This window comes from Apodemus sylvaticus, chromosome 4 (assembly GCF_947179515.1).
Source record: "Apodemus sylvaticus chromosome 4, mApoSyl1.1, whole genome shotgun sequence".
Classification (NCBI taxonomy): Eukaryota; Metazoa; Chordata; class Mammalia; order Rodentia; family Muridae; genus Apodemus; species Apodemus sylvaticus.
Window position 1 is genome coordinate 152,228,488 of NC_067475.1, and position 8,025 is coordinate 152,236,512.

Here is an 8,025-nt window from a genome sequence, read left to right on the forward strand (position 1 = left end):
TATTTTGCTCAGTTCATTACCAAATATTATTTTTTCTTTTTTGTGAGAGATTTGGAAGAGAAGGAAAAAAAATATAATTCACACAATTTGGATATATTCTGATGGGAATGGAAAACACAAGAATTTCATAAATTTTGATAATGAATTGGGTAGCTACAACAATATATCTCTACCAATTAAAAATAATTACTAACTGAAAGAACATGCTCTCTACCCTGCACAATATAAATGCAACATATCACTAAAAACATTTAATAGACCCTCTTGTTTTCAGGCTTCCCTGTTAAGTTGTACCTTTGAGTGAAAACATTAACTATAAGGCTTTTTGTCTGGAGACATTACTGAAGATATGTGCATCTGTAACAAAGTTGATTTTCAAACAGAGGTTTCTCAAAACAGCAAAAAATAAGACAGAGACATTAAATAATCAGCATAAGGCTTAGTTAAAAAATATATGGCTAAGCAAACCTGATGTATTCTGGTTTAAGTTGGGAGATGTAAATAGAGTGAGCAGGCAGATAAGGAGAGAAGCCATGCAGTATTTAAAATAACTGAAGGATTACACCATGGATGGTCAGGGGAGTTCTTAGTTCCTGGAACTGTGGTTCTGTATGATGCTAAAAATATACAAGTATTGTGCTGGGTGTCTTGGCACCTAATCCTTCAAAATTCCTTATAGACTAATCATATTCCGGCACAGGAGTACATTTAATGATGTAACTCAATTTTAGGAAAGGTCAATTGGTGCAAGTAATAAACACATTTTAAATGCTAACCAGCAACAATCTTTAGCTAAGTGTCCAAACTTGGTGATCATAACCCAAATATAGAGCTTGTAACTCTCTCAAGCTTGTAGCTGAGTAAAAGTGGTTCTCAATATTATTCCCTTGGAACTTCAGTAGACTCATTCAGTAAGCTGGCACATGAATAATTAGGCATGAAAAATCAGGTCCCATCTGATGTTACATTTCCAATTCAATAGAATCAAACACCAAAGTTTTATTCAGTACAACAGCTGTTTCTATGACCTTGAAGTGGAGCCTCATTTTAGGACAGTAGGTCTCGAGATACAAAAGTTGGTTGCTGTAAAAAGCTCCATGCCACTTTTGTCTTCTAAATTGTACTGCATCTTCATATATCATTCCTCCTTCAATCAATGCTAGGGAAACAAACTCTGGAGCTCTCCCAAGGCCTGCAACACAATGGACACAATGCAGCAACAAAGTTCTTCATGAAACTTAATCTTCACACGAATCTTAATCTCATCAACAATCTGGTTGGATGGTGGTGATTCATCATCATCAAAAGGCCAGTCAAGAAATGAGTACCTTCTTTCTCCAAAAAAGTAGTATCAAAAGTTGCTTCACATATTCTTATCATACTATAGCCATACTTCTTAAGTTCCTCTATACATTTGTTTAAGGGCTCATTGGTTGGATTGTGTATAAGATACCAATTCTCCTCAAACTATTCCACAAAATAGAAACAAAAGGAACACTACCCAATTAGTTCTATGAAGCCACAATTACTCTACTACCTAAACTATAAAAAGACCCAACAAAGGAGAACTTCAGACCAATTTCCCTTATGAATTTCAATGCAAAAATTCTTGCTAACTGAGGTTTAATTTGTCTTTTGAGTTTTAGCAACATTTCTTTTATGAATGTGTGTGCCATTATATTTGGGGCATAGATGTGCAGAATTGAGATTTCCTTCTGGTGTATTTTTTCCTTTGATGAGTATGAGGTGTCTTTCACGATCTCACTTGGTAACTTTGATTGAAAGTCTATTTTATTGGATATTAGGATGGCAAATCTTGCTTGTTTCTCAAGATATTTCTTTGGAAAACTTTTTCCAGCCTTTTACTCTGAGGTAATGTCATTGTCATTGAGGTGTGTCATATATGCTGGAAAATGCTGGAACTTGTTCATGTATATAGTTGGTTAACCTTTGTCTCTTTATTGGGGAATTGAGTCTACTTATGTTGAGAGATATTAAAGACAGATGTTTGTTAATTCCTCTCAGGTTTGTTGCTGGGGGTGTTATGTGTTTATGATTCTCTTCTTTTGGGTGTGTTGTGAAATGCTTAATTTCTTGAGTTTTCTTGGTATAGTTGTATAGGATATTTTGTTCCAGTATCCTCTTTAAGACTGGCTTAGTAGAAAGATATTGTATAAATTTGGTTTTATAATTGAATATTTTGGTTCCACCATCTGTGGTGATTGAGAGTTTTGGTGGGTATAGTATTGTTCTAGGTTGGGTTTCATATTCTCTTACATTCTGGATGTAAGATTTCCAGGATCTTCTGGCCTTGAAGCCTCTGTTGAAAAGTCTCCTATAGACAGCAGGTGTTGGTGAGGATGTGGAGAAAGAAGAACACTCCTCCACTACTGGTGGGATTGCAAAATGGTGCAACCAGTTTGGAAATCAATGTGGCAGTTCCTCAGAAATCTGGGCATGACACTTCCGGAGGACCCTGCTATACCACTCCTGTGCATATATCCAGAGGATTCCCCGGCATGCAATAAGGACACATGCTCCACTATGTTCATAGCAGCCCTATTTGTAGTAGACAGAAGCTGGAAAGAACCAAGGTGTCCCTCAATGGAGGAATGGATACAGAAAACATGGTATATTTACACAATGGAGTACTATTCAGCCATTAGAAACAACAAATTCATGAAAATCTTAGACAAATGGATGGAGCTGGAGACCATCATACTAAGTGAGGTAACCCAGTCTCAATAGATCAATCCTGGTATGGACTCACTGATAAGTGGATATTAGCCTAGAAACTTTGAATACCCAAGACATAATCTACATATTAAATGATGTTCACGAAGAATGGAGGAGTGGCCCCTGGTTCTGGAAATCCTCAGTGCAGCAGTATAGGGGAATTCCAGAACAGGGAAGTGGGAAGGTGTAGATTGGGGAACAAGGGGAGGGAAGAGGGCTTATGGGACTTTTGGGAAGTGGGGAGCCAGAAAAGGGGAAATCATTTGAAATGTAAATAAAGAATATATCAAATAAAATAAAAGAAAAAAGGAAAGTCTCCTATAATTCTGATAAGTCTGACTTTATTACTTGGCCTATTCCCCTTACAGATTTTAATATTCTTTCTTTGGTCTGTGCTTTTAGTGTTTTGGTTATTATACTAGGAGAGGATTTTCTTTTTTGTACAATCTATTTGTTGTTCTTCAGGCCTCTTGTACATTAATGGCAACCACTTTCTTTAGGTTAGGAAGTTTTCTTCTATGATTTTGCTGAACAAGTTTTCTGGCCCTTTAATCATGGATTCTTCACTCTCTTCTATTCCAACTATGCTTAGCTTTAATCTTTTCATTATTTCTTGCATTTTCTGGAAATTTTGGGTTAGGATCTTCTTACATTTTGAATTTTCTTTGACTGATGTGCCAATATATTCTATGATATCGTCTATGCTTGAGATTTTCTCTTCTATATCTTTTATTCTGTTGGTGATGCTTGCATCTGTAGCTCCTGATCTCTTTCCTACTCTGTCCACCTCCAAGGTTGCCTCCTCTGTGATTTCTTTATTGTTTCTATTTTTATTTTATTTCTTGGACCATTTTGTTCAATCCTTTACCTGCTTGATTTTATTTTCTTATATTTCTTTAAGGGATTTATTTGTTTCCTCCTTAAGGCCTTCTACCTGTTTATCTGTTTTTTTTTCTCTGTATTTTGTTATGGGAGTTCTTCATAGCCTTCATAAAGGCCTCTATCATCTTCATGAGATAGGATTTTAGGTCAGCATCATGGTTTTCAGGTGTGTTGGGGTATCTATGGCTCAATATGATGGGAGGACTGGGTTCTGAGGCTGCCAAATAGCATTTGGATTTTTGCTTATGATCTTGTACTTGCCTCTGGACATCTTGTTATCTCATGTTTTATTGTCCTGGGTACCTCTGACTAGAGTTGTCCTTCTTTGAGGCAGGTAGAGACAGACTCCTTGGAGGCAGGCAGTGATGTTTCTGGTTAGGGTATGCCCCTTGTGTCTCTGATTTGTGCAGGCCTCCTGTGTCCCTTCTTACTGCTGACAACCTGGGAGGCAGGAATTCTGTGTCCCTGGTTACTTTGGACCTCCTTGCAGATATATAGGCTGTTGGATGTGGTAGTATATAGGGCACACTGATTTGACCCAGGTGGAGAAGAAGACAAGAAAGAAGGTGGAGCTGGGAAGGGTTGGTGGACTCTGAATCAGCTGGTCTCTGTGTCTTTGATTACCTTGAATCTCCAAGGTGACACACAGACTGTAGCATGTGGGATGGTATCAGAATGCTGATCTGACCTGAATGGAAAAGTAGACTGTAAGGAAAATGAAGCTGTATCTTTGGCTAGTTCAGACCTTTTGGGAGGCAGGCAGGCTGTTTCATGTGGGAGGGTATCAGGCTACTGATCTGGCCTTGGGAGATAGCTCACTGGAAGAAAGGTGGAACTTAGGGGGTGGGAGGATATAAATAGATTTTTTGTGTGTGTATGTGAATAAGTAAAAATTCATGTGTTTGAAGAACAAAGAAAAAGAACCTATCTTCTATTTGTTAGTAGTTCAATGTATGCAGTTCTAACTTCTTTTTGAAAATATATGTTTATTTTCTCGAGGTTGAAACTAACTTTAAAAAATTAATTAAATAGATGAATAAAACTGGGAATTAAAATAGATCTGGTTGCCCATCTTAATCTTAGTACACTACTGTTTAAACAGTTGGAATCCCAGGGAACTCTATTCCAGAAGCTCTGGGATGTCAGACAATTTCAGATAACTGAAAAGACTGATAACTTGGTAGGGATGTACTTGCTTCCCTTGTAGATGGGAATACATATGTTCTTTCAAAAGAAACACTCATTACTGTACTACTGATTAGTATCCTTTTAGAAGATTTCTATGACAATGCAGACCAGGGATTATGTATCTTGTACAGTAAGGCATTTCAATGGTATGTAAAACACAAATAGCAGGTGGTTTCTTTTGGGAAAAAAAGCAACAATATGGTTACCAGAAATTTGTTGAAAATATTAGGTGTAAATTTTACTATCTGTTAGCTTCACTGAGTCTAAGATGTCCTCAGGGAATATTCCTTTTGTGGTTACATATTTCTGCTTCAAACAATTTGAGTATGAACTTATCAACAATGGATATTTGCAGAGCTCTTGTCATATTTCAGAGGGAAAGTGATCAGGACATCATTCTAATATCTTGTAGATGCTGTAAATGTCTCACTTTTAATATGTATATGAAATGGCTATGTGTAAAAAATCCTGTATAAACATGGCACCATCAGGATAAGTAATAGCTCAGTGTAAAAACTGTCACTATGACATGTTTTACATTACTTACATGGTAAAAGTCTTTATATGCTTATCATTTGCATAACATGTGTAAACAAGTCTATGTTGTCTCTCAATTTCTTAAATGTTATGATGCAAATTAATAGAACATTAAGAAATGTATGCACATTTCATTGTATACTATTAGTGTGAACTACATATGATTTTATGTTTAATATAAAAATACAGAAAAAAGGATCTTAGTCTGATAGTTGAGCATACATGTGTATGCATATACCATGTAAACATTCACACAAAAATACACATGCTTCCATACATACACACATTTTAACATGCATACATATGAGTATATATAATTAAATACGTATACATATATAATTGAATCACTATGTTATTATGAATGTATTTCATGTTCCATTTCTATTTACACCTAAGAAGTTATCTAGTCTTCCTGTTACCATCTGTACTAGCTGAGCTTATCCTCTGCCACAGGGATCCATACCCAAATAGCTCAGGGACAGAGGTATCCTCCCAGGAGTGTTGACAAGACTGTGAGTTCAAGAAAAACTACCACTGCTGCTGAGAAGCACCCACCCAGAACCTATAGGACAGAGGAACCTAGGAGTGTCCCAGGATAAGAGACTTCCAGTTTCCATCTGCTCCAGCTGAGCTAATCCTCTGCCACAGGGTTCCATACCCAAATAGCACCAGGAGAGAGCTGGTCATTCAGTAGAGCCCACACACCTGTGAGCACAGGTAAGACTTCTGGTCACATTCATTGTCCTGTAGGGACCCTCCCAGAGCAATTAGGTCACAGGAACCAAGGAAGAGTTGAGAACAGGATCCTTCTGGACACTGTCTGCACCCCAGAGCTGACTCTGCACCGTAGTCCATCATACCTAAATTCTTCCTGAAGAGAACTGGTCTCCCAGGAGTACTTGCAGGAAGGAAAAGCCATAGTTAGAGACAGCACGAATAGCACCAGAGATAACCAGATGGAGAAAGGAAAGGGGCAAGAACAGAAGCAACCAAAATCAAGGCTACTTAGCATCATCAGAACCCAGGTTTTCCACCACAGTGAGTCTCAAATACACCAACCCACCAGAAAAAAAAGACTCTGACTTAAAATCACATCTAATGATGCTGATAGAGGACTTTAAAATGGGTGTAAGTAACTCCCTTAAAGAAATACAGGAGAACACAGGTAATCAGATAGAAGCACTCAAAGAGGACTTTAAGAATTATAGGACAACACAACCAAACAGATGAAAGAATTGAAGAAAACCACTCAGAATATAAAAATGGAAATAGAAACAATAAAGAAATCACAAAGGGAGACAACCCTGGAGACAGAAAACCTAGGAAAGAGATCAGGAGTCATAGATGCATCACCAGTAATAGAAGAATAGAAGTGAGAATCTCAGGTGCAAAAGATACCATAGAAAACATTGACACAACAGTCAAAGAAAATGAAAAATGCAAAAAGCTCCTAACCCAAAACATCCAGAAAATTCAAGACTCAATGAGAAGATCAAACCTAAGGATAATAGGTATAGAAGAGAGCAAAGGCTCCCAACTTAAAGAGCCAGTAAATATCTTCAACAAAATTACAGAAGAAAACTTTCCTAACTTAAAGAAAGAGATACCCATGGACATGCAAGAAGCCTACAAAACATCAAATAGATTGGGCCAGAAAATAAATTCCTCCCATCACATAATGACCAAAACACCACATGCACCAAGCAAAGAATACTAAAAGCAGTAAGGGACAAAGGTCAAGAAACATATAAAGGCAGACCTATCAGAATTACTCCAGACTTCTCTTAGATCTTGAAAGCTAGAAGATCCTGGGCAGATCTCATACAGATCCTCAGAGAACAAAAAAATACCAGCCAAGACTACTATAACCAGCAAAACTCTCAAGCACCATAGATGGAGAAATCCATATTTTCCATGACAAAACCAAATTTACACAATATCTTTCCACAAATCCAGCCCTACAAAGCATAATAAATGCAAAATGCCAACACAAAAAGGGAAACGATACCCTAGAAAAAGCAAGAAAGTAATCTTCTTTCAACAACCCCAAAAGAAGATAGTAACACAATTGTAAAAATAACATCAAAAACAACAGGAAGTAACAATCACAATACCTTAATATGTCTTGACATCAATGGACTCAATTCCCCAATAAAATACATCGACTAACAGACTGGATCCAGCATTTTACTGCATACCAGTAATTCAACTCAGTGTCAAAGAGAAACACTACCTCAAACTAAAAGGCTAGAAAACATTTTTACAAGCAAATGGATCCAAAAAACAAGATGGAGTAACCATTCTAATATCAGATAAAATCAACTTTTAACCAAAAGTCATTTAAGAAGAAAAGGAAGGACACTTCATACTCATCAAAGGAAAAATCTACCAGGAATAACTCTCAAGTCTGAACATCTATGCTTCAAGAACAAGGACACCCACATTCATAAAAGAACATTTACTAAAGATTAAACCACATATTGCACCTCACACAATAATAGTGGGAGAAGTTAACACCCCACTCTCACCAAGGGATAGATCATAGAAACACAAACTAAACAGCAGATCTTGTCAGAATGGCTAAGATTAAAAATTCAGGAGACCAGTGAAGCAGTATTCAGCAAAACCAGAACGGGGAAGTGGGAAGGGGTGGGTGGGAGGACGGGGGGGGGAGAGAAGAGG

At 37.3% G+C, this 8,025-nt stretch overlaps 1 pseudogene; it reads right to left on the reverse strand.

Moving 5' to 3' along the window:
- Positions 1 to 999: 999 nt before the first annotated feature.
- On the reverse strand, positions 1,000 to 6,198 carry LOC127683748 (protein tyrosine phosphatase type IVA 1-like; annotated as a pseudogene).
- Positions 6,199 to 8,025: the final 1,827 nt, after the last annotated feature.